The sequence below is a fragment of the Diadema antillarum genome, unplaced genomic scaffold (genome assembly GCF_040938485.1).
Source record: "Diadema antillarum isolate AM-2024a unplaced genomic scaffold, OU_Dant_1.0 seq00002158_RagTag, whole genome shotgun sequence".
NCBI classification, from domain to species: Eukaryota; Metazoa; Echinodermata; class Echinoidea; order Diadematoida; family Diadematidae; genus Diadema; species Diadema antillarum.
Genome location: NW_027272797.1, coordinates 218,957 through 241,756, shown reverse-complemented (window position 1 = coordinate 241,756; position 22,800 = coordinate 218,957). Strand labels below are relative to the sequence as shown.

The window sequence follows — 22,800 nt, the reverse complement described above, 5'->3', positions numbered from 1 at the left end:
CGGAATTGAACCAAGCTACCATAGCGCTGTAAAGCAGATATTTTACCCCTAGAGCACAACTTCCCGTGTGGAGCTAAAGAATGCCTGAATCCATTCGCAAAATCCAGTTCTCAATTGTAAATTGTATCATCATGACTGCAAAAGCTTGTCTCTTAATAGCGAACGGAGCAAACAATACACAGAAAGCTCCACAAATATCGTCATGTAAATTCACGATTGCATATAGATTCACCTCACACTCTGTTTATCTCGTTATTGTTTTTAATAATATTCATATTGCCACGACTGTTTTTATCAGAAATCCAAATTTAGCACACAAAAAAGAAGAAGAAGAACAGCAACAACAAAAAACACCAAAAAAAAAAAAACAAAAGGCAAACCACCTGCCATTTCCATGAAGTGTGGGCACTGCGCAGGCAAAAGATGCGCACTGACGCACACGTGCGGAATATGTTGGAAATGGCCAGAGATATCTGAAACATGTTCATATTGATTAAAAGGTCATTATATTTGGGCATTTTAAGATTTGAAGTGAGGCAACACCCAGGATACTTTAGTATTATGAACTATCTCAGTGACTCTTGACCTGAAGTTTATGTCTTCTTAAATAGATACAAAATAGTATGACAAATAAATTGACATCATCTAACAAAAGAAAAAGTGGCATCTGGACGACGTCATGCATGCCAGGACACAATCCAAAGCGTAACCATATGCAATGTTAATTGACATGAAAAATTATCATGGGAGGTGTCAGGTGAATTTGTTGTGTTAATTGTGATATAATCGATTTAAAAAGAAATGACAACTATAATCTTGAGCATTCCATGGTACTGTGATATCAAATCGCTGCCTTGCTCTTATTTGTACTGCCATATTTAGCTTTCCCATTATATTCCAACCACCCCCCCCCCCTGTAATTTTCCCAAATCATAACACTGAATACACTTCTTCCTACTGTGTTACTGTGGGCACGAATCTGCATGTACCCGTTTGCATTATGGCTTCGGAGCGAGTGAAGAAGCGTTTACTTCATATTTATAATTTCATAATGTCAGCTGAGGGAGTTGCATTCATCCATTTGTTTCGTCAGCACTACATTTTTGTGATATTGCTTTTTTTTTTAATTTAGTCTACACACAACGTGACTTAATATTGACAGTAACAATCAACTTTGCTCTAAACCGTTGACTGCACATGAGCTTATGCAAGATAGGCTTTAATCTGAGCATGGATACACAGTACTGATGGGGGTTGATGCAACACACAAAAAAAGAAAATCAGGGTACTCTGAAATTCATTATTTCTAGAGGTATATGTACCTTTTCTTGTTTTCGAGAGAAAAGGTATATGTACCTTTTCTTGTTTTCGAGAGAAAATAAAAAAGCGGCAGGCGCCATATGTAAAATGTTTGTCAATATAGGCTTGCACCGTGAAGAATATTTGTAAGGGGGGCATTTTTGTTCTAATAATAGGAGTGAGTTTGATGGGGTATATAGACGTTGCAGTGAGAGATACAAGAAGAACAAGCGACGCGATATAAGGGGAGCTACTGATAAGATTCAAGGATTTATGTGGATGCCTGAAAAAAGGGCAATGGTTATCATGATATCGTTGATGAATTACGTAAATTCAGTTTCCATCAATGTGTCTTTTCTAGTGTGACGTGTTTGGAAAATTATTTGATACTAAATGTAGGTTAAGGTAACCTTAAGCAATCGCAAGTACAGTTTGGCGGCAAGCTTAACTGCCAGGGAGGCACTGTGTAATTTGATGGAGTAACTCGACGCCATTTCTATTTTCCTGACTTCCAGGGTAGGAAGGGAAAAAAAGGGAAAGGGTTTCTTATCGGATTGAAAACCATGAGGCCTCAGCCAGTTTCTAATGAAGGAGGCCGTTCATAAATATCGCGATAACGGATTCAGCTTGTCGACAGGAATCTTCTTTGAGCATTGCAATTTCAAGTCATTGTGACACGAACGCAAGGATTGTTGAGGCGAAACCAAATGTAATTTGGATTCTTGATGTACACATCCCATTCTTTCTGTTGTTCACCAGGAACAAAAACAAACACAAAAACAAAGCACAAGATCATGCAGATGAGGCACGAGTTGTCCTGTTTGGTGGGCTCTGCACCAAGTAAAGCAAACAAACTCTGTTATCTTCAATGTCAAATTCCCGGGGTCATCGGGAAGAGACAAGCAGACAGAATAGGTAAGCTGGAAGACGAGGTTAGTGATGTAGGGGAGGATCAATAGGCAAGTATTGATTTTGTTACCTACGTAGGCTATTACGAAAGATTATATGCCTCTAAATTTAGATAAATTCCTAACTGACTCAACCTCACATAACATATAAATTGGTACATTCTCACTTCTGTTTCTCATTTCGATGTCCGTGAAATACATTATCATAATATCAGAATTATTAGAGCTGTCACATATTTCTCTAATGTTCAAAATGCCAAACACTAGTATGTACGTACACACACACACACACACGCACACACACATACAGGTAAACCAGTAGATAAATGTAAATTCGTTATGGCTTAACTAATTTACCTTGCAAGGGAAAGGTGAGAAATCCATGGCTTAATGCCTGCAAAGGTGACACGTTTGGCAGGTGAGACTGACATTACTGTCTCAGTGTTTCATCTTGTTGAACCTTTGAAGAAGTGTAACTCTGTGGAACATATTATTCGTCTGTCCAACGCATCACGATTACCAGAGATTGCCTGTCATTACATGCCAATAGTTGATTGTACGAAAATGTTTCATGTCTCTCTTTCCTGTAAGCTATCTACAGTTGTAAGTCAGCATACGAGACGTAATGGTATCGTCTGTACCATTCTTCGTTACAAGAAGTTAGGAAATCCTGTTGTAATAGTCCAGGCGCAGCGACCCAGAAAAAATGACTTCGTTCAACCCACCCCGCAGAAAAGGTTTGACTGCATGGGGTGGTCGGTTGGACCCTCTGGAACACCCCTAGGTAGTATGTGATATCAAATTGTGGTATCAACGACATTTTACAGGCAATTTTAGTTGCGACATGACCATATTCTTCGAGGAAGCGTCTGCGCACACTAAGACTACTACACGTACCACTAGCACTGCTACAGGCGCCAATACCAGTGGTGCGTGTTATAGTCTTAGCGTACAAAGACTTTTTCCGCGACAAACATCGGTTTTTGCCTGCAAACTAACTTTTCACGCGAAGCTGGGGTCGGTGTAGTGTAGTTTCCAGACGTTTTTATTTCGTCTTTATTTCTCCGAGTTGAAGCAAGCCAAGTGAGAGTGCATACCCAGCGATTGTGACGCCCGAACCGTTTTTTGTGGCAATCATTGAGCATGCACCCTCACTCGGCTTAGCGCAATATAGCGGGCTTCTGCACAATACACAAGCTGTAACTCAGAGAAATAAAGGCGAAATAAAAACAGCTAGAAATTAAGACTAGGGTCGGTAACGCTTGTCGCTATTAGGGCACTGAGGTATAATAGGTATAATATTGTGCATGGTTACCATGGTAACCGGATGCCTACAGGTGATTGGTATAACTCCCAAAAATATCTGAAATTTAGACAGGTTTGTTTCTTTTGCCTTTCGTGCACATCACTCATTGTAGATGAGCTCTACACTGTAAAATTAGTCTGGATAAAAATGGAAAAGACGCCCAAGATTTTTCCCTCATTCTCTCCTCAGCATTAATTCATTACTGCACGTTTTGAATAGAATTGACATATCATGATATTTCATTTTATTCTATATATATATATATATATATATATATATTTTTTTTTTTTGCAATAGTTAACGAACACAAAAGTACGCTTAATTCTTTGATGGATAATCCAGCGCACGTGTATATTCTTTCGAAAGGAATTTATCGGTATTCTTGAATAAACTTCCTTTAAGAACATAAACAGTCAATTGCTTTCCTCTGCTCTTTTCCAGGATTGTTTTGAATAACCATCGCTCTGTAAATACTCGAAAGAGCTACTATAGAATATTGGCTTTGCTTTCTGTATTCATCTTATTTTTAAGGGAAATTTGTGTCCATACATTATTAAAAACTATATACATTTGCCTGTGCTTTGAAGTCAAATTTGTGTTGAAAGTACGACGGATGCAACTTTTTCATGCATTTTACTATTCGAAAACGATATCTTTCTTTCAATGGCCGTTTATTATGCCTTTGCTTACAAATTTTGCTGTAACTTGAGAATGCTTCAAAATATTCTTCACATATACCTGATGTCGTACACTTTATGCAGAAGGAAGGACATGCTTATTGAGCTTTTTGAAATTACGGGCTTTAGTTTTCGAGTTATTGACAACTAAATTCTGATTGGATCATACTGGTTGCCATGGCAACAGGGAAAACTTTTTGAACGAAAATCAATAAAAAATTGTGTGTTTTTTTTATTGCATCTATAAGATTAAAAAAAACCAATGTTTGCAGCAGCAGGAGGCATTTTGGGGGTTACTAGTACCAGTCACCTTTAGGCATCCGGTTACCATGGTAACCATGCACAATATCATAACTTACAATGAATCCCACTGTATGGATGACATCTCTAGCAACATATACATATATAGTTTTATGCAGTTTTGATGAATTCTTCATGAAATAAATGCAAAAACTGTGTGAGTTTGTCGTTTTTAGTGCCCCAAATAGCGACAAGCGTTTACCGACCCTAGTCTTAATTTCTAGCCGTTATTTCGTCTTTATTTCTCTGAGTTGCAGCTTGTGTATTATGCAGAAGCCCGCTCTATATATTGCGCTAAGTGGAGTGAGAGCACACACCCAGTGATTGCGATTCGGTCGTCACAATCACCGGGTATGCGCTCTCACTCGACTTGCTTGAAGTCTTGAAATAAAGACGAAATAATAACGGCTAGAAACTACACTACACCGAACCCAGCTTGGCGTGAAAAGTTAGTTTGCAGGCAAAAACCTTGTTTATCGAAGAAAAAGTATATGCGCGCTAAGACTACTACACCGAGCACTGGCACTGGCGCCTGTAGCAGTGCCAGTGGTGCGTGTAATAGTCTTGGCGTGCGCAGACTCTTTTACGTTTGTTCCAACAAATCATGATGAAAAGTGGCCAGTAAAATTCTACTGACACCACAATTTGGACCCACATACTACCTGGGGATGTTCATAGAGGTCCCATCTACCACCTTGTCTGGTCAAACCTTTTCTGCGGGGTGGGTTGCACGAACTCCTTAATTAAGCCTCTTACAGGAATTAGCGCCTTGACTATAATGAGTGATTTTCTTATGGAATTACAATTTTTGAAGCTCAGTTTGTTTTACTTCATTTTTTATTTTCATTTTCTGTACTTATGTTTATTTATTCATTCATTTGAAGGGGTCGGTGCATTATAGTGTTAACCCACACTTTGGTGAAAAGTGAGTTACATACATTTACACCATCCTGAATCACTGCTCTATAATCCCTAAAAATGTCATCTTGAAATTTAAGCAATAAATGGGTTTTTAATGCAGGCATCTTTTTGCCCCGAAAATTAATCACATCTTATAGGCAGGAATATAATGCTAAGCCACACTTTTCAAGATGGCGACCTCCATGGTAGCAGACAGAAGGGTGTCATAAAAATATCTAAATCTGAACAGTGAGTAAACTTTCTCATCTACAAAAATGAGTTATTCTGATTCATAACATAACTTGTACTCTTCTGCCAGTTATGAAAATGGAGATGAGATAAACATTAATGAAATTTTAAGCATTCAATGAGTATTTCTTGTTAATTTTTGTACTGTTGGGGTTAGCACTATTTTCATGCTAATTCTACTGATCATGACATTTTTCGCCAGTTTTTTTTTATTTTTGTTGAACTTATCAGGAAAATACCACAATCACTGGTTTTAGGAGTATCTTAGCATTGTGCATTATGACCTATAAGAAAATTGATAAACATTCATGGTCTTTCCCAGCACCTTAAAGTTTCGATTAGTGGGTTAGCACTTTATTCATGCTGACATTTAGCTTGAAAAGGAAAGCTTCCTTAAAGTAGTTAAATATCTGATGAAATATATTCAAAATATAAATCTTCATTTGTTATGTGTTTTTTTTTTCCATCGAAATGGCTTATTGTAATAAGTGCATTGTCTCTAAATTTATGATTTTTTTTCCCGATGCAAATGTGATCTGAAAACGTTCATATGGGTTAAAAAAAAATGTACGGATAGCTGGATGTTTGGACATGTGCCTTATCCGTTAGTAATTCTTACAGAGTTAGATCACTAGTGAAACAACATTTGAAATTGTCATTGATTAATTTGTAACTACTTTTGAATAAAATGCAATTTTGCTATGCTTCCACAGCCATATTTAGGGGGATTATCTATAGACAGTAGAAAATGGATGAAAACAAAATGCATTTTTAATATCGATTAATTTACCTCAAATTTTCAAAAACATTCCTGTCGCTGTCAATACAGCTGTGCTTCCCTGTAGTTTCTTACATAACAAAAACACGATACTTACATGTTTAACATCCTTTGAAAGGATGTTACATTTATGATATAACTGCAAACATTATTTTTTAAAATCTAACGCTGTCGTATAAAATTCATAGTTCCACGTTGTTGATACCTCTACATGGTTTCTCAATTCATATCAATAAACGTTGAAAGCAATCAAATCGGAATTTAAAGCATCAATGCTGACAGTATAGTGTTTTTTTTTTTGAACGTAATTGAATTGTGAGTCAATATCTCCCTTTTTTCCACTACTGAATTTACCCTTCAAACTCGGTATTTATCATGCATTTTATGAAGAAGTCTCCATGTTTGAAAGAAAATGTATTTGCTGAATTCTGTTACAAATTTCAGAGTTATTCTTTTTTTTCACGGTTGTTTTCAAGATTAATTTACAAAAAAGAAAGTTTCCTTCAAATTAATTTGGAGATTTGTGATTGATAAAACTATTGAAAGCATATAGATTTTTCGCTTTTTCGTATATGTTTTTGTGACCGTAACAGCTTTGACATGAGAACATTTTTTTCTTGTTCCTAAATGATCTACATGATCCAAATGTAGTCTGAAAACGTGCATATGGGGTAAAATGTATGTGTATACACACAACAACTTGGTATAATACGTAGACTATTTTGGTCTTATTTGGCACATTGTATTTCAGCATGTATGGTCTGTCCGAATATACGAAATCTATAAGTGTTCAGACTTCCAAAGAGATTTTTGCCCAATTTTTAAAATTCTTTTCATGGATTTTTGGCCATTAAGAGTTAGTCGTTCATTTTGTGATAATAACTTTCCTGCATAATTTCACACAACCTGCATTTACCAACGAACAGGGAGAAGGAGGATTTATTGAGGCATGTACAGTCATAATTCTCATGCAACACTATTTTTTTGGAAATATATGCAAAGTTTGTCTTCATCATTCACACAGACTATACAATACAAACAGTTAAAAACAAGTATATTTTATTTTAATTTCACGTCACAAAGGAGGGAAACTCAAATATTACATTAATTTTCCGTTTTTAGCGAAGAAATATTGATATTTTGTGAGTTTTCAAAAAATAAAGAGTATTTGTGTACACGACGGATTTGGCTGCAGTAAAGTGCTAAGCCACAAATTCAAAATGTGACTTGAAAAATTCCTCTTGAATCCACCAAAATATCAGTGTAGTAAATTTCCCCAAGACACTATTCAATCTTGAGTATGTAAAAGTTCATATAATTATGAAAAAATTGGCCTTCTCGAGTCATTAACCTGATTTATGGATTTTTTCAAACTTTCAAAAGCGACTACCTCAAAATGAATATTGTGTGGGTTAGCACTATAATGCACCGACCCCTTCATTTATTCATTTATTTATTTGCTAAACGTTCACACTCCATTTCACTGATGAGTAGATAATGGGCTGGTATTTTGATAGCGCAGACCAAGTTAGTCTGAGACTACATGCAGGCCAGATGAGCGGCGAATGAACTTCCAAAACTGCGAGGCCTATAACTTTTGATATTCCGATAGCAATTAGACCCCGAACTAAAGTGTGAACTAAATCATATATTCCTTTTTAAACTTTCCCGCAGGGGGTAGATTTAAGTTTTAACTATCTCAACAGTTCGTACCGTCGTAGCCGGGGCATGACTAGTAATGGCTCATCTATTGTCTTGAAACAGCGTGCAATACGATGGTGATCGAAAAAAAAAGCACAGTCCTAGTTTCAAAGATTTGCACGTTTACATTATTCTCTTATGGCAATAGGATGTGGTAATCACCAATTTTTCTCACCATACGTATATGAGTCTGTCATATCAGCTTGTGAGGAAAGTCGATTCTTCATTTTCCCGTGAAATCAGCCAAAATTTGTTATCTTATTGTAGAACTCTGCGAAAACTACCTCAAGGGTTGTTCACTTTCTGCACAAGAATGTCGTTCCAACGTATACGTGCATTCTCATACCTTCGTTGCGAGAAAGTAAAAAAAGAAAACAAAAAGAAAACAAATACACACAAAAATGGATTAGGGCCTACGTCTCATACCTAGGTGGTGTTGTACTAATAATGGCTCACCAATCAATTAACTCCTCTTCTGACAAAGAAGGGTCCTACACGATGAAGTCAATGATGACTGTACATGTGCTTGCCTTCTTCTTGGCGGGTCTATAATCAGCGATAATACCAGCCATCGGCTGGTATTCTGATAACGCAGACTAAGGGTTCGTGCGAGCGCTCAAAAGTGAACCAAAGCGAACCGAACAATTTACTGCGTACCGAACTGTGCTGTGTCATATTTAGAGCGTTCGAATGCTCTGTGGAGAAAGCGTACCTCATGAGGTATTTTTAGAGGGGGTCACGTATTTCATAGCAACATTATGTTGTTCACCTGGCGCGCTTAAACTTCTCACAGATGTTCCGAGCAAAGAGAATGAACCCCTTGCACTATGACGTATGTGCACGTAACGCGCACTCTTCACAGCGAACTGGACCCCATTTAAAGGGGCATTCCAGACAATTTTCGTAATTTCACATCATGTAGTACATAAATCGACAGCTCCATGTGTAGATTTGTGGAATTTATTGTGGTACTTGAGCAGAGAAACAATACTTTGAAAAACCTTATACAAAATTCACTGAACAATGATGATGACATAGGAGCCTCACATATTTCAGAAATGCTAGTACTTGCAAGTTAACCTGGGAGTGTGTATAATCTATGCATGCCTTCTTCTTTTGTTCTCCTTCCTTGAACCCCAACTCATGCGTTCTTATGGTGAGGCTGCCATGTCATCATCCTTGTTCATTGCAATTTGTTATAAATTAATTGCAATTTGTTATAAATTTTTGAAACATTCTTATTCTTCATCCTAATCTTTGTAAATCCTGAAATTCTGTACTCAGTATAACTAATTTATAGTTGTTCAAGTGTAAAAATCTGACAATCATTCGGAGGTCTCCTTTAAGACCAGATATTGCCTCTGCATATGGGCTATCCAGCCAAGTTTTCAGATAGAAATCAAATAAACCAACAAACAAACAAACAAAAGTTTTGGTAAGCTTTTGGTACCCTTTTTGAGCACATCGGTAAGTAGTCCACTTCTGGCTCAGTTCGGTTCGGTATGGTACATTTTAGGAGCATTCGAGCGCTCCTCTGGTGCAGGTTTGATACGGTTCGGTTAGCTTTACTAGAGCGTTCGAATGCACCCTAGGTTAGACTGAGACTATAAACGATGTTAAGATAGCAACACTCGCTGGAATGGCAACATTTCCATAGCAATATCCAGTCAGGAAGCTGGATATTTGTCGTAACCCTGACAATTTTCATTCCAGCAAGAGTTGCTATCAAATTATCATTTTTTTTAATGAAATGGGGCTTAGATTAGCGCCATGTGAGCATGCGCATGCAGTAGAAACGACTAGTCTGAGTGTTATGAGCCTGGCACTTCGTTGTAGGACCTACATTTTTTGATACAATATAGCATAGTCTAAACTTAGTCTGAGGTTTATTAGCTATTCTTTGCTCTCAGAATACCAACCACTGATAGTACGCAGGTCCTGACTAAGCTGATTGACTATGCTCGGATTAACTCTATTTCAGAGGATAAGAAACAGTTATTGCTTTAATGGCTTTTGTCATGTGAGTTCTCAAAATCGAATATAGGGAAATGTATGTTAAATGTAAAGCATGTAATTCTGCGAAGAGTATAAAATTACTTTTTTACAGGTTTTTCACCGTTAAGACTTTACCTTCCTTTATTTGGGGACTGTTCTTCCGCCGGTCTTTACGGATAAATAGGTCAATCAGAAATGAAAACAAACTCATACATTAAAAAGCTAAGAAAGCAGACATACATGGTGATGAAACTACTGTACATATCTATACGGAAACAAACATGTCAGCAATCAAGGACATCAATTATTACTCTACAAGTACATCGCCGTAGTTTATAATGAAAGAGACAAAAACAAAGGAGAGTTCAGAAGAGAGAGCGAGGACGAGATATGTTCATAGGGAGAGAGCAAGGGAGACAGACAGAGACAAAAGGACAGAGAGAGGAGCTAAGGAGAGAGAAGTGCATGCATACACGAAAACTGAAGAAAGTTATCCATTAACAGCTTTATTCAAGTGCATTTCTAAAGCTTTTAAACGTTGGATTTTAGCTTCAACTCAAATGGTGACTTAATCCAATCTCTTGATCCAGAATATGTTAAACCTTTATGTTTAAAACATGTCTTAATCCGAGTTATCACAAAGTTTAATGATGAATTTCTTACATTATATCTGAAAATTGAATATCTTAAATTGAAACATATCTAACTTGCATTTTGGAAAAAAAAAAAACAAACCTTGTGTGCAATTGTACACATAATACGTAAAATATGTTTATTTTGTATCTTATCTAGTTTGTCAGTAGATAGTGCTGTGTATAAAGGGTCAGTAGGGAACCGAGCGTATATACGTTTATAGTACAGCAAGCAGTGATCTATTTTGAAGAATTTGAAGTCTTTGAATAAGACATTTCTTTATGTTCCTCCATATCCACAATATCGCAATAATCTACCTTACTTTGAAAGTTTGATTTATAAAACAACAAAAAAAGCATTGTCATCAGAAATCAAAGACCGAATTCCTTTCAACGAATACAAGTTATTTTTTACCGTATTTTTAAACAAACGATCGTTATGCCCATTCAAGTCAAGGATTGATCAACATAAACGCCCAGATCTTTGCGACAAGAAACCTGTTTAATGATGGCGTTATAAATGACTATTGATATGTTGCTTTTTAATTCGTCTATGTGAACCAATTATCACACATTTATTTGAGTTTAAAACTAAATCATTACATTCAGCTATATATATATATATATATATATATATATATAATATTTCAAATGGGTATGTTTGTTTGTTTGTTTGTTTGTTTGTTTTTTTTTGTCTTGTTCTAAAACATGCGCTTTCCTCGCCAGGATAAAGCGTTTTAATGCCATTTTAGGTTTTAATCTCATATAATATTTCAAATGGGTATTAAGTTTGGTTTTAATTTGACGGATTCTTTCTCCAGAATAATAAATGCACATGTGTCATCCGCGTACAACGCGGTTTGAATGTTGCAAACAATAAAGTAGGTCATTAAATGCAGACCATTTAAAAGAGGACCGAGATTAGACCCCTGTGGTACGCCACACCTCACATTCAAAGGCTGGGATTTAACTGCATTGACTTTAGTGTACTGAAAGCGACCACTCAAATAATCCTCAAACCATTCACAGGCTGGAGGAGCATAACGGTACAGAGCACCAGTTTCATCAACGATATGCAGCCCCAGTCTACAGCAGTCAACTGATGTGTGTTTTTTTCCTTCATTGCGTGAGGGTTTACAATACACTATTTTCCCATCTAATTAAATGCCATTTTTCCTGACACACTTCATTACACCAAAGGGTATCGCCACTTTATGACATGTACGCTTCTGTATCACGCGCATCCGTCGAGATAAAGGCAATTTATCATAGCGTTTGAATATTCCACATTTATTCGTTCTCATCTCTACCCCCCCCCCCTCTCTCTCTCTCTCTCTCTCTCCCTCTCGCTCTCTCTTGTGTTTCTCTCTCCGCTGTTTTATCTATTTTTCAATCTTTCCCCTTTTCTGTCTATGCCTTCTATGGATCCACTTCTTATTTTTTACCTAACCTCTGATGTTCTAGTGAATAATAAATTGTAGTGAAGCTACATTCAAAGCAATATCGACATATTCGTCCTCATGTTATTCCTGCCCTAGGACTTCATCCAGAAGTCGAGTTACCAGGGACCAACATTTCAGTGTTAAAGAAAAACGTGGCTGGAACAGATCTGTGATATCCTGTAAAAATGGTCTTTAATAGGAACATATTCTTATCCCATATATCATAAACCTGCATGAGTGTATTCAGATATGTGCAGTTGGATTGTCATGCAGTGTAATATCATTCTACTTGATACCCTGATATATACAGAATGGAAGTATTCGATAACAACAAAAGTGTTTTGCGAAGTCTTCTAACACAAGAAAGCTCTAAAAAATGTAACCCATATCACGGGTTTTAGGTTACTCATTTCCTGATCATACTACGTATGGATTTGATATCGACATCGTTGCCATTTAACGCAACGATTTTTGTTTGTTTATTTGTTTGTTTCTTTTCTAATTAAGCCAAGGACTGTCTCAAATATACATACCCATCGAATCCTGCAAGGCGAACTGTTCTTCTTAATGTTCGCACTGTCGTCTCCTGTTCCTTGTAAATCTTGCAGTTCTTACATATCACGAATGTTTCTGCGATCTTTACGATGGTCATCACACGGACAGGCCTGTCCTAATCCAGGAGCTAATATTCCTTACCCATTCCATCTCGTGCGTATTGATTTCACCTATTCCCATCGACATCTCGATGAATATACCAACTTCAAGCCGTAATGGCATACTTGAGAGACTATCGAGGCATTATCAGCTGACAAACATGGTGGTAACCGTGTCTTGACGATGGGAACACCGGATGGTTTATTATCCTTTAGTGTTGATTTCTGCAGACGCATGTCTGTAAATTGGTTTGCATATTTTCTATGAAGTAAATCATTTGAAGACTTTCCATTACAGAAAGCCTCTTCCTTTATACATTTTTTATTGTTTAGTTTACTTGATTAATGAAATAAGAAGGCCAAGGCCAATATGTATATGTCATGCTGGAAAATTAACAGCTGATTTCACTCGACCACGAAGAAATCTGTAGCAAGGCAGTCAACATGGGTATGGATGCTTACAGCATCATGACATGTTCTATTAATCTTGATTCTTGTTCAGACAAAGCTTTTTTCAATGATCGACTTGTTCCTTTTCGCTTAGCATTTCAAATAGCTCCGGCTTGACTAACACCTCTTACTTCTGGCGTATAAAGATGTGAAAGTCGAGTTTCTCAAGTCACTTTTTGCTCCAATACATTCCCGATACGTGTTGAGAAAAGAGTCATCTACTGTCAACATCATGAGAATGGGTTCTGAAGCGTCAAAAAGTGTCATCGTTTGCATTGTCTGTACATTTGGTTCAGGCATGAAGTTTTGATATTTATGGTACCACAAGTTTGACACGTGTAGCAAATATCTTAAAACGCATCTTTTGAGCTGTTTAGATACTCACTGCAGATGAGAACCTACTCTTAATACACCTCATTAAAGGGATGGTACAGTATTGGTGGAGATGAGAATTGGGCTTTTAACTTTTTGCGAGATACCAAGAAAACACTTATGATATAGTACAGAGCATACCGTTTTAAGAGGAATTCAAAGTTTATTTGATGAAAATTGGGTTTGGAATGACTGAAACATCCAAAAACAAAGTAAAACAAAGCGATTGTAATAAAGTGTGGGTCCCACACTTTATTAGAATCGCTCTTTTTGGATATCTCAGTCATTTCAAAACCAATTTTCATCAAATAAATGTTGAATTCCTCATAGAATTACATGCTCTTTCATATATCATAAGGGGTTTCTCATTATCTCACCAAAAAATGTTAGAAACCTGAAATTAGGTCTCAACCAAAACTATACGATCCCTTTAAGCAAAAACGTTGGAGGTTATACTGTGTATATCAGCTACCTTGTTACTAGAATACAAGGATTTGAAAATCGCAATAGAGAAAACTCGTAAAACACTGAGTAGAAATCGCTTTACTTAAAAATCGCAAGTGATTTCATTAGCAATCCACCCCCTTCATGTATATGCTCCTTTTTACACAGAAATGTTTGAGTATGAACAATGTAATAGGGAACACTCGGCGTTTGTAAAGTTTAAAAGAAAAGTAAAACCGTTCCTGTAGGAAAACACTATATAAATCGGCAGCCCTGGGTGTACACAGGATTGGAACATTGAGAAAGTTTCTGGATGGAACAACTACAAAGACACTTGTGCATGTGTTTATTTCAATTCAGTTGGATAATTATAATGGTGCTAAGAAACCCTTGAACGCACGTGTAGAAGTACCAGGTGTGCTGCCCACCGTGAACTGTGTACCAAACAGCGTTGTGTTTCTTGGAATTCGAAATTCAAAAACTAAATACTTTTCAGAGTGTGCTGCAGAGTGCTCAGTGAATCAACGACGTCTCTTCACTATTGTTGACACGCTGGTGCATCAAATGAATGAGGCCATTCTTCCCAATGCTTCTTTTTACCAGATGCTGGCAGATTTTATTCGACAAATTTACCGAGATCCGCTAACATGAGCTCACCTTCATCATCATGTGAGCTTGATCCAATTCCCACTAGTCTTCTGAGGGTATTATGTTGATGAATTTGTAACATACATTACGGACATAGTGAATAAGTCTCCACGCAGTGTCAACTTTGCAACACCAATGTAACAGGCCCTCGTGAAACCTCTCTTGAAAAAGCTATAGCTCAACAAACAAGACATGGCTAGCTACCATGATCCCGTGGCAAATTTCAAGATTCTCTCAAAGGTTCTTAAACGCACTCTACCAATAAGTTTGTATAAGCTGAATGATGATAACCTTCAAGATGACTTTCAATCTGCCTGTACAGAGAAAAATGACATTCTCACCGTTACGGACAGTGCAATGGCAAGGTGACTGGGCTTATCTTGTTGGATCTGGGTTTGACACCGTCGATCACGTCGTAGTCTGCAAAAGATTCAAGCATATTGGCATAGGTGGATTGGCTCTTCAGTGTTTACAATCCTACCTCTCAAACAGATCCGAGGGTGTGTGTTCGTGATTCTACTTCAAAGACAGTTTATCTTGACTTCTGTCTTCTTCGGAGATCGGTCCTTTGCCCTCAACTTACCACATTTTAATGCAGACGGCACACAATTATACTTCTGCCCACCGGATTGCAAGCGGAATCGGATAACTGGATGAAAGAATGTTAGGATCAAAACAACAGCTTGCGAAGTTCAAAACTCCCAGTCATCGTATCGGGACAGTATCAATCCTCTATTCGTGGGTCGTGATCGTGGAGTTATCTTTGACTGCAACATGACAGTGGACTTGCAGGTGTCAAACATTATTAAACTGCCATTTCAAATCCTCCGCAATCTTCGTGCTATGCACAAGTATCTGACTTCTAAGGCTGCTATGTAGCTGGGCCACGCATTTGTCACATCCCGCACAGACTGTTGCAACTTTTTACTCTAAGACACCCCCCCCCCCCCCCCCAAGTGCCAAGTACAAAAACTCTGGCGTGCTCAAAATGCTTCTGCCCTTCTGGTGACATATTCACGGAGATCCAATAACACTCCACTGGTTCCTTGTCGAACAGCGGCTCGCCTACTACGTACTAGGTCCTCTTCATCACATACCGGACTTTGAAGTTCTCGTCATCACGATACATCTCATCTCTACGCTACCTTCACAAACAATCTCGATCTGGTCTGCGCTCTTCTAAAGCATTTTATCTTCCCGTCCCGAAAACTAAAAGATTATGGAGAGATAGAGCATTTATATCAGTAGCTCCCCTTCTTAATATGGAACAGACTTCCGGATTCATTGAAAGATTGTGAGACTGTCAATAATTTCGAGAGAAAACTAAAATGCACATTTGACTCAGGGAGGTGGGAAGAGACCCACCTCCTTTTTTGACTAATACCTTTCTTTGAAGATGAATATGTTGCAGCTGTACATGTATGTGATATGCTCTCACATTGTGTATTTCTTATCAATATTAATTGTAAGCGCCTCAAGCAACAATGGATGGATATGCTGCACGGTATAATGATATATTTTTATTATTATTATTATTATTATTATTATTATTATTATTATTATTATTATTATTATTATTATTATTATTATTATTATCAGTAGAAGTAGTAGTAGTAGTAGTAGTAGTAGTATTTGCTCATTGGAGTTCCGGTACCTCCAACTCCAACGGAAAATTAAACCGCAAGGCTTGTAACACGCAGAAGGACATCTGATCACATAATTCTTATCCTCCGTAGTCTTCTTTTGTTGCTGATACGAGCTCGCGTCAAGTTTAAGATTCTGACATTTTGCATTCAAATGTTTTCATGGAAATGTCCCTGCCTATTTCATAAAGCCATATCATCCCGCTCGTAACCTACGTTCAAAGTCAAAGAAAATCCTCTCTGAAATAAGTTTGAAATCCAAGACATTTAGTGATAAGGGCTTTTTGGGAAACGCCACCATTATCATGGAGCAGTCGATGCCATTACACCCGACAAGTTTACTCAGTCGTACAACCACTCTCAAGCGTACATGCCCAGGTGCCTGACGCGTCAATATATCGAAAGCTGAAGAGACTGAGAGACTGTACATCAAAGTCATTACTAATTATATAAAATGGAGAATATATTTCATATGTATTTCAAACCTCAAACGTGGCTGAAAACAAAATCTGTGATACGATTATAATCACACTTGACATATTGAGGTTCTCATGTGATCTTTAATTATGTTGGCAAAGTCGGAGTTTAACCATCCCGTGATTGTTATAACCATTTTGATGGGGAATAAAGTGAAACCAGCATTAAAAAAAATTCCTCTGAAAGCGAGATTTTGAAAATGAAATGATATGATTTAAAACACTAACAGTCGATGAATTTGGCATGAAAATATTCGTAAGAATTGCATAGAATTACAGGACTTTGTCATGCTAATAGAATCCGAGCGTTCAAATGTCGAATTTGTGTGCCTATAAATGATATTGAAATTGGTACTTGGGATGAAAATTTAACGTCTTTTTGAAATTATAAGCAAACTGTTCGTCCTTAAATTGAATGAATTTCTCTCTAAAATAGATTAAATGGAATCTAAATGGAATGACATGAAACGAATTTGAATAATCGAAGAATCAGAATGAACTGTGAGAGCAGAGAGTTAACAAATCGCTTGAATTTGGACTCCCTCTCATCAATTGAAAGGTAAATCTGCTGAAATTTGGCGGGAAACCTTATATTATCATTATTATTGTCATTATTATCATTAATACCGTTATTATTATTATTATTATTATTATTATTATTATTATCATCATTTTTTGTTATTCTTGTTATTATTATTACTGTTATCATTATACCTTGTATAAAGCTGACAAAATGTCCGAAGTCATTGATACTATCTAAGAGACTGACACCTATACTTATATCATGCCTGTTGATTAAAAATATCATGTGAGAAAAGACATTTACCTCCATTTCCTTTCAGACAAACATGCACATATGTCATTTCACAATGTCCACTTCATGAAACGCAAAATAAAGAGTTATGCACAGCAATAGCGACTACTGAGGCCAAATAATCTCATTTGGAATAACACGTCATCTAACTTAGATAGCCACCCCTTCAAGAAGAGCAAGAAAACGACGTTAAAAAAAGTCAAACAGAAGGAAAACAAAAAAACGTGTCTTGGCAGGCATTGAGGGTCAGGGGTACCGAAGTGTGGCAACTCCAGGCTTATAACGACCAGGCTATCATTTCCACACCATTGGAAAGAATCTCCTTCTGTCCCATTATTCAAAGGCAAGACTCGCTTCAAATTCTCGCTTTAGGCGAATTGTTCGACTTGTGACTTCAACCGATATAACGCTTATATACATATCCTGCCGTTCTCAAGAATTAGCCATAGCTTTCAAAACCTTGTCGAACCGATGCATTTGACCATGTACACTGTGTAAGATTCTTCCTGCTAGTCTTCTCCACTGACGTCATGGTCTATGCGATTGATCGAGTGTATGTTGTTGTTGTTTTTTTCCTCTTTCCCTCCATCCCTGAAATCGGCATCCCTGAACAGTTGATGAGAGAGACATATAACAAAAAAGACTGTTCCAAAACCTCTCCCCTTGTACAACAGCTTCAAAATGTTTGGAACTGACATTATCATTCTACGTTGTTAAACGAAAGTTATTGTGTGTACTTAGGTCATTTGGTGCCCTATTCAGTTTCAGATATAAAAACAAAATACTGATAATCATGTAATCAGCCTCTATAGCTGACATATTTTGAAAGGCTTTAAGCTGTAAAATGACGCATAATTCAAGTCAAATGGACCCTCGTAACCTATCTAAGAAAGTACACTCTCTGGAAAGTGTATTCTGAGAAAAGAGGCTACACATATCAAAAATATGAAGTGTTGTTATAGGGTCTATTCAGGCGATTGATATACCTCACCGTGCTCTGTGCAATGAAAGGGACAAAAAAAAAAGGATGTAAAACGTCATAGCAACAACAATGACAAGATTATCAAATTAAGCTGAAATTTATCATGCTCATTTGATATATTCTATCCATGACTGATACCAAATTTCAAATTAGAGGCATCATCCTTTCAAAATCTATTATAGAGTTGAAAGTGAAGAATGCGTTAAGTGTTTTTAAGAAATGAAAAGGGGACTCTAAAGACACACCTGATCACACTTTTTTTACACAGAGTGTTCTAGAAAAAAAAACTGCTAAAGAAAACAACAGCAATAATTTCCCGCTTTATGATCCAAAACTTTATTATAATGTAGAAGAATAATCGCTCTTTGAGAAAATATGAAAATCCAAGACTGACTAAGTTGACCCATTTCACCTATTTTGAGTCCTCACACAAAATCAGTGCGTGCGACTTTTTTTGTTGTTGGTTTTGTGATGCAGGGTCACACATAATATGTTCATGCCGTGGTGTATTGGTATTTCCTATAATTAGCTTTTGAAAGATGGTAAACAAATGTGACCTTGATAGATAGAGTATTTTGATGCAGGGGGAAGATGTGGTGTAAGAAATTGCTATCAGTTTTCACCCTCTGTATTTATAAGTCAAGATCGCACCATTCTTCGAAAACATGTGGTGGAATGCGAAACCAGTGGGATTCGAACCTGTCATCCACCGCTTTCCGGGCAGAGACACTACCACCAGGATATCATTAGTTGACAGAAGTGACACTATAATTATGAACTTTGAACAGCGGTAGATGACAGGTTCGGGTCTTATGAAGATACGGAGAGACGCTTACCAGATTTTGCATAAGGCTTGCCATGATCCTATACCCGTTCATCATGTAGATCGTAACAGCTGAAATGTGTAATGATGTTGGATTTGTCGTGTTTGGGAGACAAGTCTTTTAACCAGCAGGGTCTCAGCAGATTGTCATGCGAGTGTCCTTTTTACTCTATCCCTCGTCTTACTGCCGCCCATTTCCCTGCCTATCAACAGGGGACTAAACGAACTATATTCACATCGTGTCTGGCGTTTTCGCCTGAAGTGCCTTCCGACAACTTACTCAAGACCACTTCATGGTCCACATACGAATGATCAAACTGAGAAAAAGGCCAAAGACCCGTATCGCGTTCGTCTGTGCGTGTGATCAGAATGCGAAGCGAGAAGGCGAGTGGGGAAAATTGTCATGCCCATGAGTTACGCATGCATATGAAAAAGCTTGTTCTTAGACTAACGGTGACTCGACAATTCACTAAATAGCATCGACATAGCAGGCATTCTTCACATGTGAACTTGTTCAGGCCGTTTTTGAGCTCCCCTTGTTAAATCTATGGGAAGGGGCTTTGGTCTAGCAGTAAAACATCTCCCTTGCAACGCTAGGCGACCGGTGGCGGTTCCTATTAGGACGTTTGTTTTCTTTTTTGTGTTGTTCGTTGTTGTTGTTGGGTTGGTTTTTTTTTTTTCATATGAGCTCTATTCTGATTATGCTGATAATTATGCTGATAATTGACTTGTGAATCCTGAGTTTTAAAGGTGACTTTCATCAGCAGACTCACAGTGATGACTTGAAATATGTTTATTTTGTTCTCTCTCTCTCTCTTTCTCTCTCTCTCTCTCTCTCTTTCCTCATATTATCTCATCTTGATAGATAGACTGAGACTGAGCTGCACTTTGACAATCTATAGTGGTTGATTGACTGTACACTATCATTACTGTCTCACCTAATCATTCAGTTGTTTATTGTGCAACAGTTCACCCGTTGTGCGCAATATGAATTAGTCATCGTCTTCAACCCCAACACTTCGCAATAATACCTTTTCAAAACGTTTGGTGTCTGAATGAATACAGAATAACACGTTTTTGCTACATTTTCCCAGCACTGAATATGGCTTAGATATCATATTTTCTCTTGAATTCCCCTTTTAGGAATTCATTTGTTTATCTTAACTTCTTAGAACGTGAGCTCTACCCGAAAAGTCCCAATAGAGCAAATAACATCTGGATGTTAAACTCATTTGTTTGTTTTTGTTGTTTTCCTTCCTGCTTTTATTCACTTTGAGTGTAAATCCTCACAATACCAAGCTCATCGGTGCATTGATGCATCAGACATGTATTTCACCAACACACGGACTTTTTCTATTGTCTTATATATTTTCCTCCACAATGATTGCAGCAGTGTATGGTGTTGTGTGATACAGGATCAGGTTTAGGCGGTTTTTATGTGTCTAACTGCAGCTATGGTGTTTTATTTATCGTCAACGATTCTCAAACGAGATTGGTTTTCATTTGATTGCTTCTGCAAATGAAGTACAATTACCTCGCCGGGGAACGCTGAGTGCCCCCAGATATGACTATTGTTCTATGCGTCAATACAAATATTCACTTTGCATTCGCGACATACTACAATTGATTGGCTGAATGATAAATGGAGATTAATTGACATCTTCCTGGTGCATCTATTTATAATCACCAACGAAATATCTGAAGCGCAGTGGTACTTCAAATTACAATTGAAAATAACATTAGTTTCTTTAGAAAATGCACAAGGACAGTGTGGATATGCCGAAATTAAAATTTGCAAATACAAACATGTATTGTCTGCGCAGGTACAACTCAGTCTGGTGAATATCTGCAATGAAAAAGATAAAGAGAGAAAGAAATAAAAGTGCTCGTGTTACTGAACTGGAAAATATTAATGTGTAGGCCTTTTTTTTTCTTTAAAAAAAAAAGACTTTTAGGCTGCTCCTGTTATTACTGGCATATGGGAAATCAGTCTGACAGCAGGACAAGCCTCGTACTTAGAGCGTTGCAAAACTAGCCATGGGATCCCGCAAAGAGGACCACAGAAATTATCAAAATATTTAGTGACTGATTGTTTGTTTGGTTGGTTGCTTTTATGGGGGTTTGTCTGTGATGGATGGGGAGAATACAATACTTGACAATCTAATTTCTTAACTTTCTGCAGTAGAATGCTTTGGAATTTGAAGACAATCAGTTTTCCGGTCTAGCAAGTCTGTTATGATGTACTTCAAAATATAATTGATCTTTCTCAAAGCTGAATCAATCTGCTATTTGGTTGTGAAGTATTTTTCGGGAAATATGTTATAAGGTATCATTACAGTCTACACCAATTGTTCATAGGATATGCAAATTGCATTTTACAGCATTTACAGAATGTACACACAAGAGTGTAAATTCGGGCAAATTAAAATGTCACATTCAGATTCAGACTCATATTCATCTTTATTGATCTATGATAGGACATATAAACTTTGCTTTCATTGACATTTGTACAATAATACAAACACATCTCACATCACTTACTTGTTTCCATGACAGTTACAATGAACATTATAACATAAGAAATAAATAAACCAACTAGAAGTGTCTCTATGGTTAATGTGCCTCCGCTGTGTAACATTATGTTCCAAACAATTTCACATGGCATCCCAACAATAACAACGACAACAAATGGAACTAAATGCCAAACAAATCAAAAGAAAAGAAAAACGTTGATTGACAAATACCTCTCACATAACTTTGTAATAACACCAATGAAAATTAAACTCAAAAGTTGTCAAGTCATCATGGCTATAGAAGAAGTCCATGCTATACACGTAGCTATATCTTTTAACCAGAGACCCTTTTACGATTATGATAACCTGCAAAACCTTGAAGAAGTTTTTTTTTTTTTTCTAACCAGATATTCATCCCTTCAAGGTTGGTGCTTTAGTATACCATTATGTCATACTCCTGTGGCATCTGTAACTGCAAAGAGCAATAATTCAGCCGACATTGAACAAGATCTGGCAGTTTCAATAAGACAAGCTAGCAAGAGATAGGGAAACAAAGAAGCAACATTCATCACTCCGCACAATTTCATATATCGGTGATCTTGTTTACATTGCTCTTGTCAGCTCCATTTTGCGTCGAAGACATAGATTGGCCGCCTCATTGCATGTACTTTTACGCTCTTGCAGTAGCCATAGATCATAACGTAGGTCCATATTTTGTGCATAGTTTACTTTCATCTCCCTTACAGGTACTATCAGGTTCAAGTAGAGGTTTCTGAACTATTTAATTTCTTATGA

The 22,800-nt window shown here is 37.2% G+C and overlaps 1 protein-coding gene across 1 annotated transcript in view; it reads left to right on the top strand.

Moving 5' to 3' along the window:
* The window catches only part of LOC139714097 (atrial natriuretic peptide receptor 1-like), a 283,186-nt gene that overhangs the window by 87,452 nt on the left and 172,934 nt on the right, over positions 1-22,800 (top strand). The window lies entirely within an intron of this gene.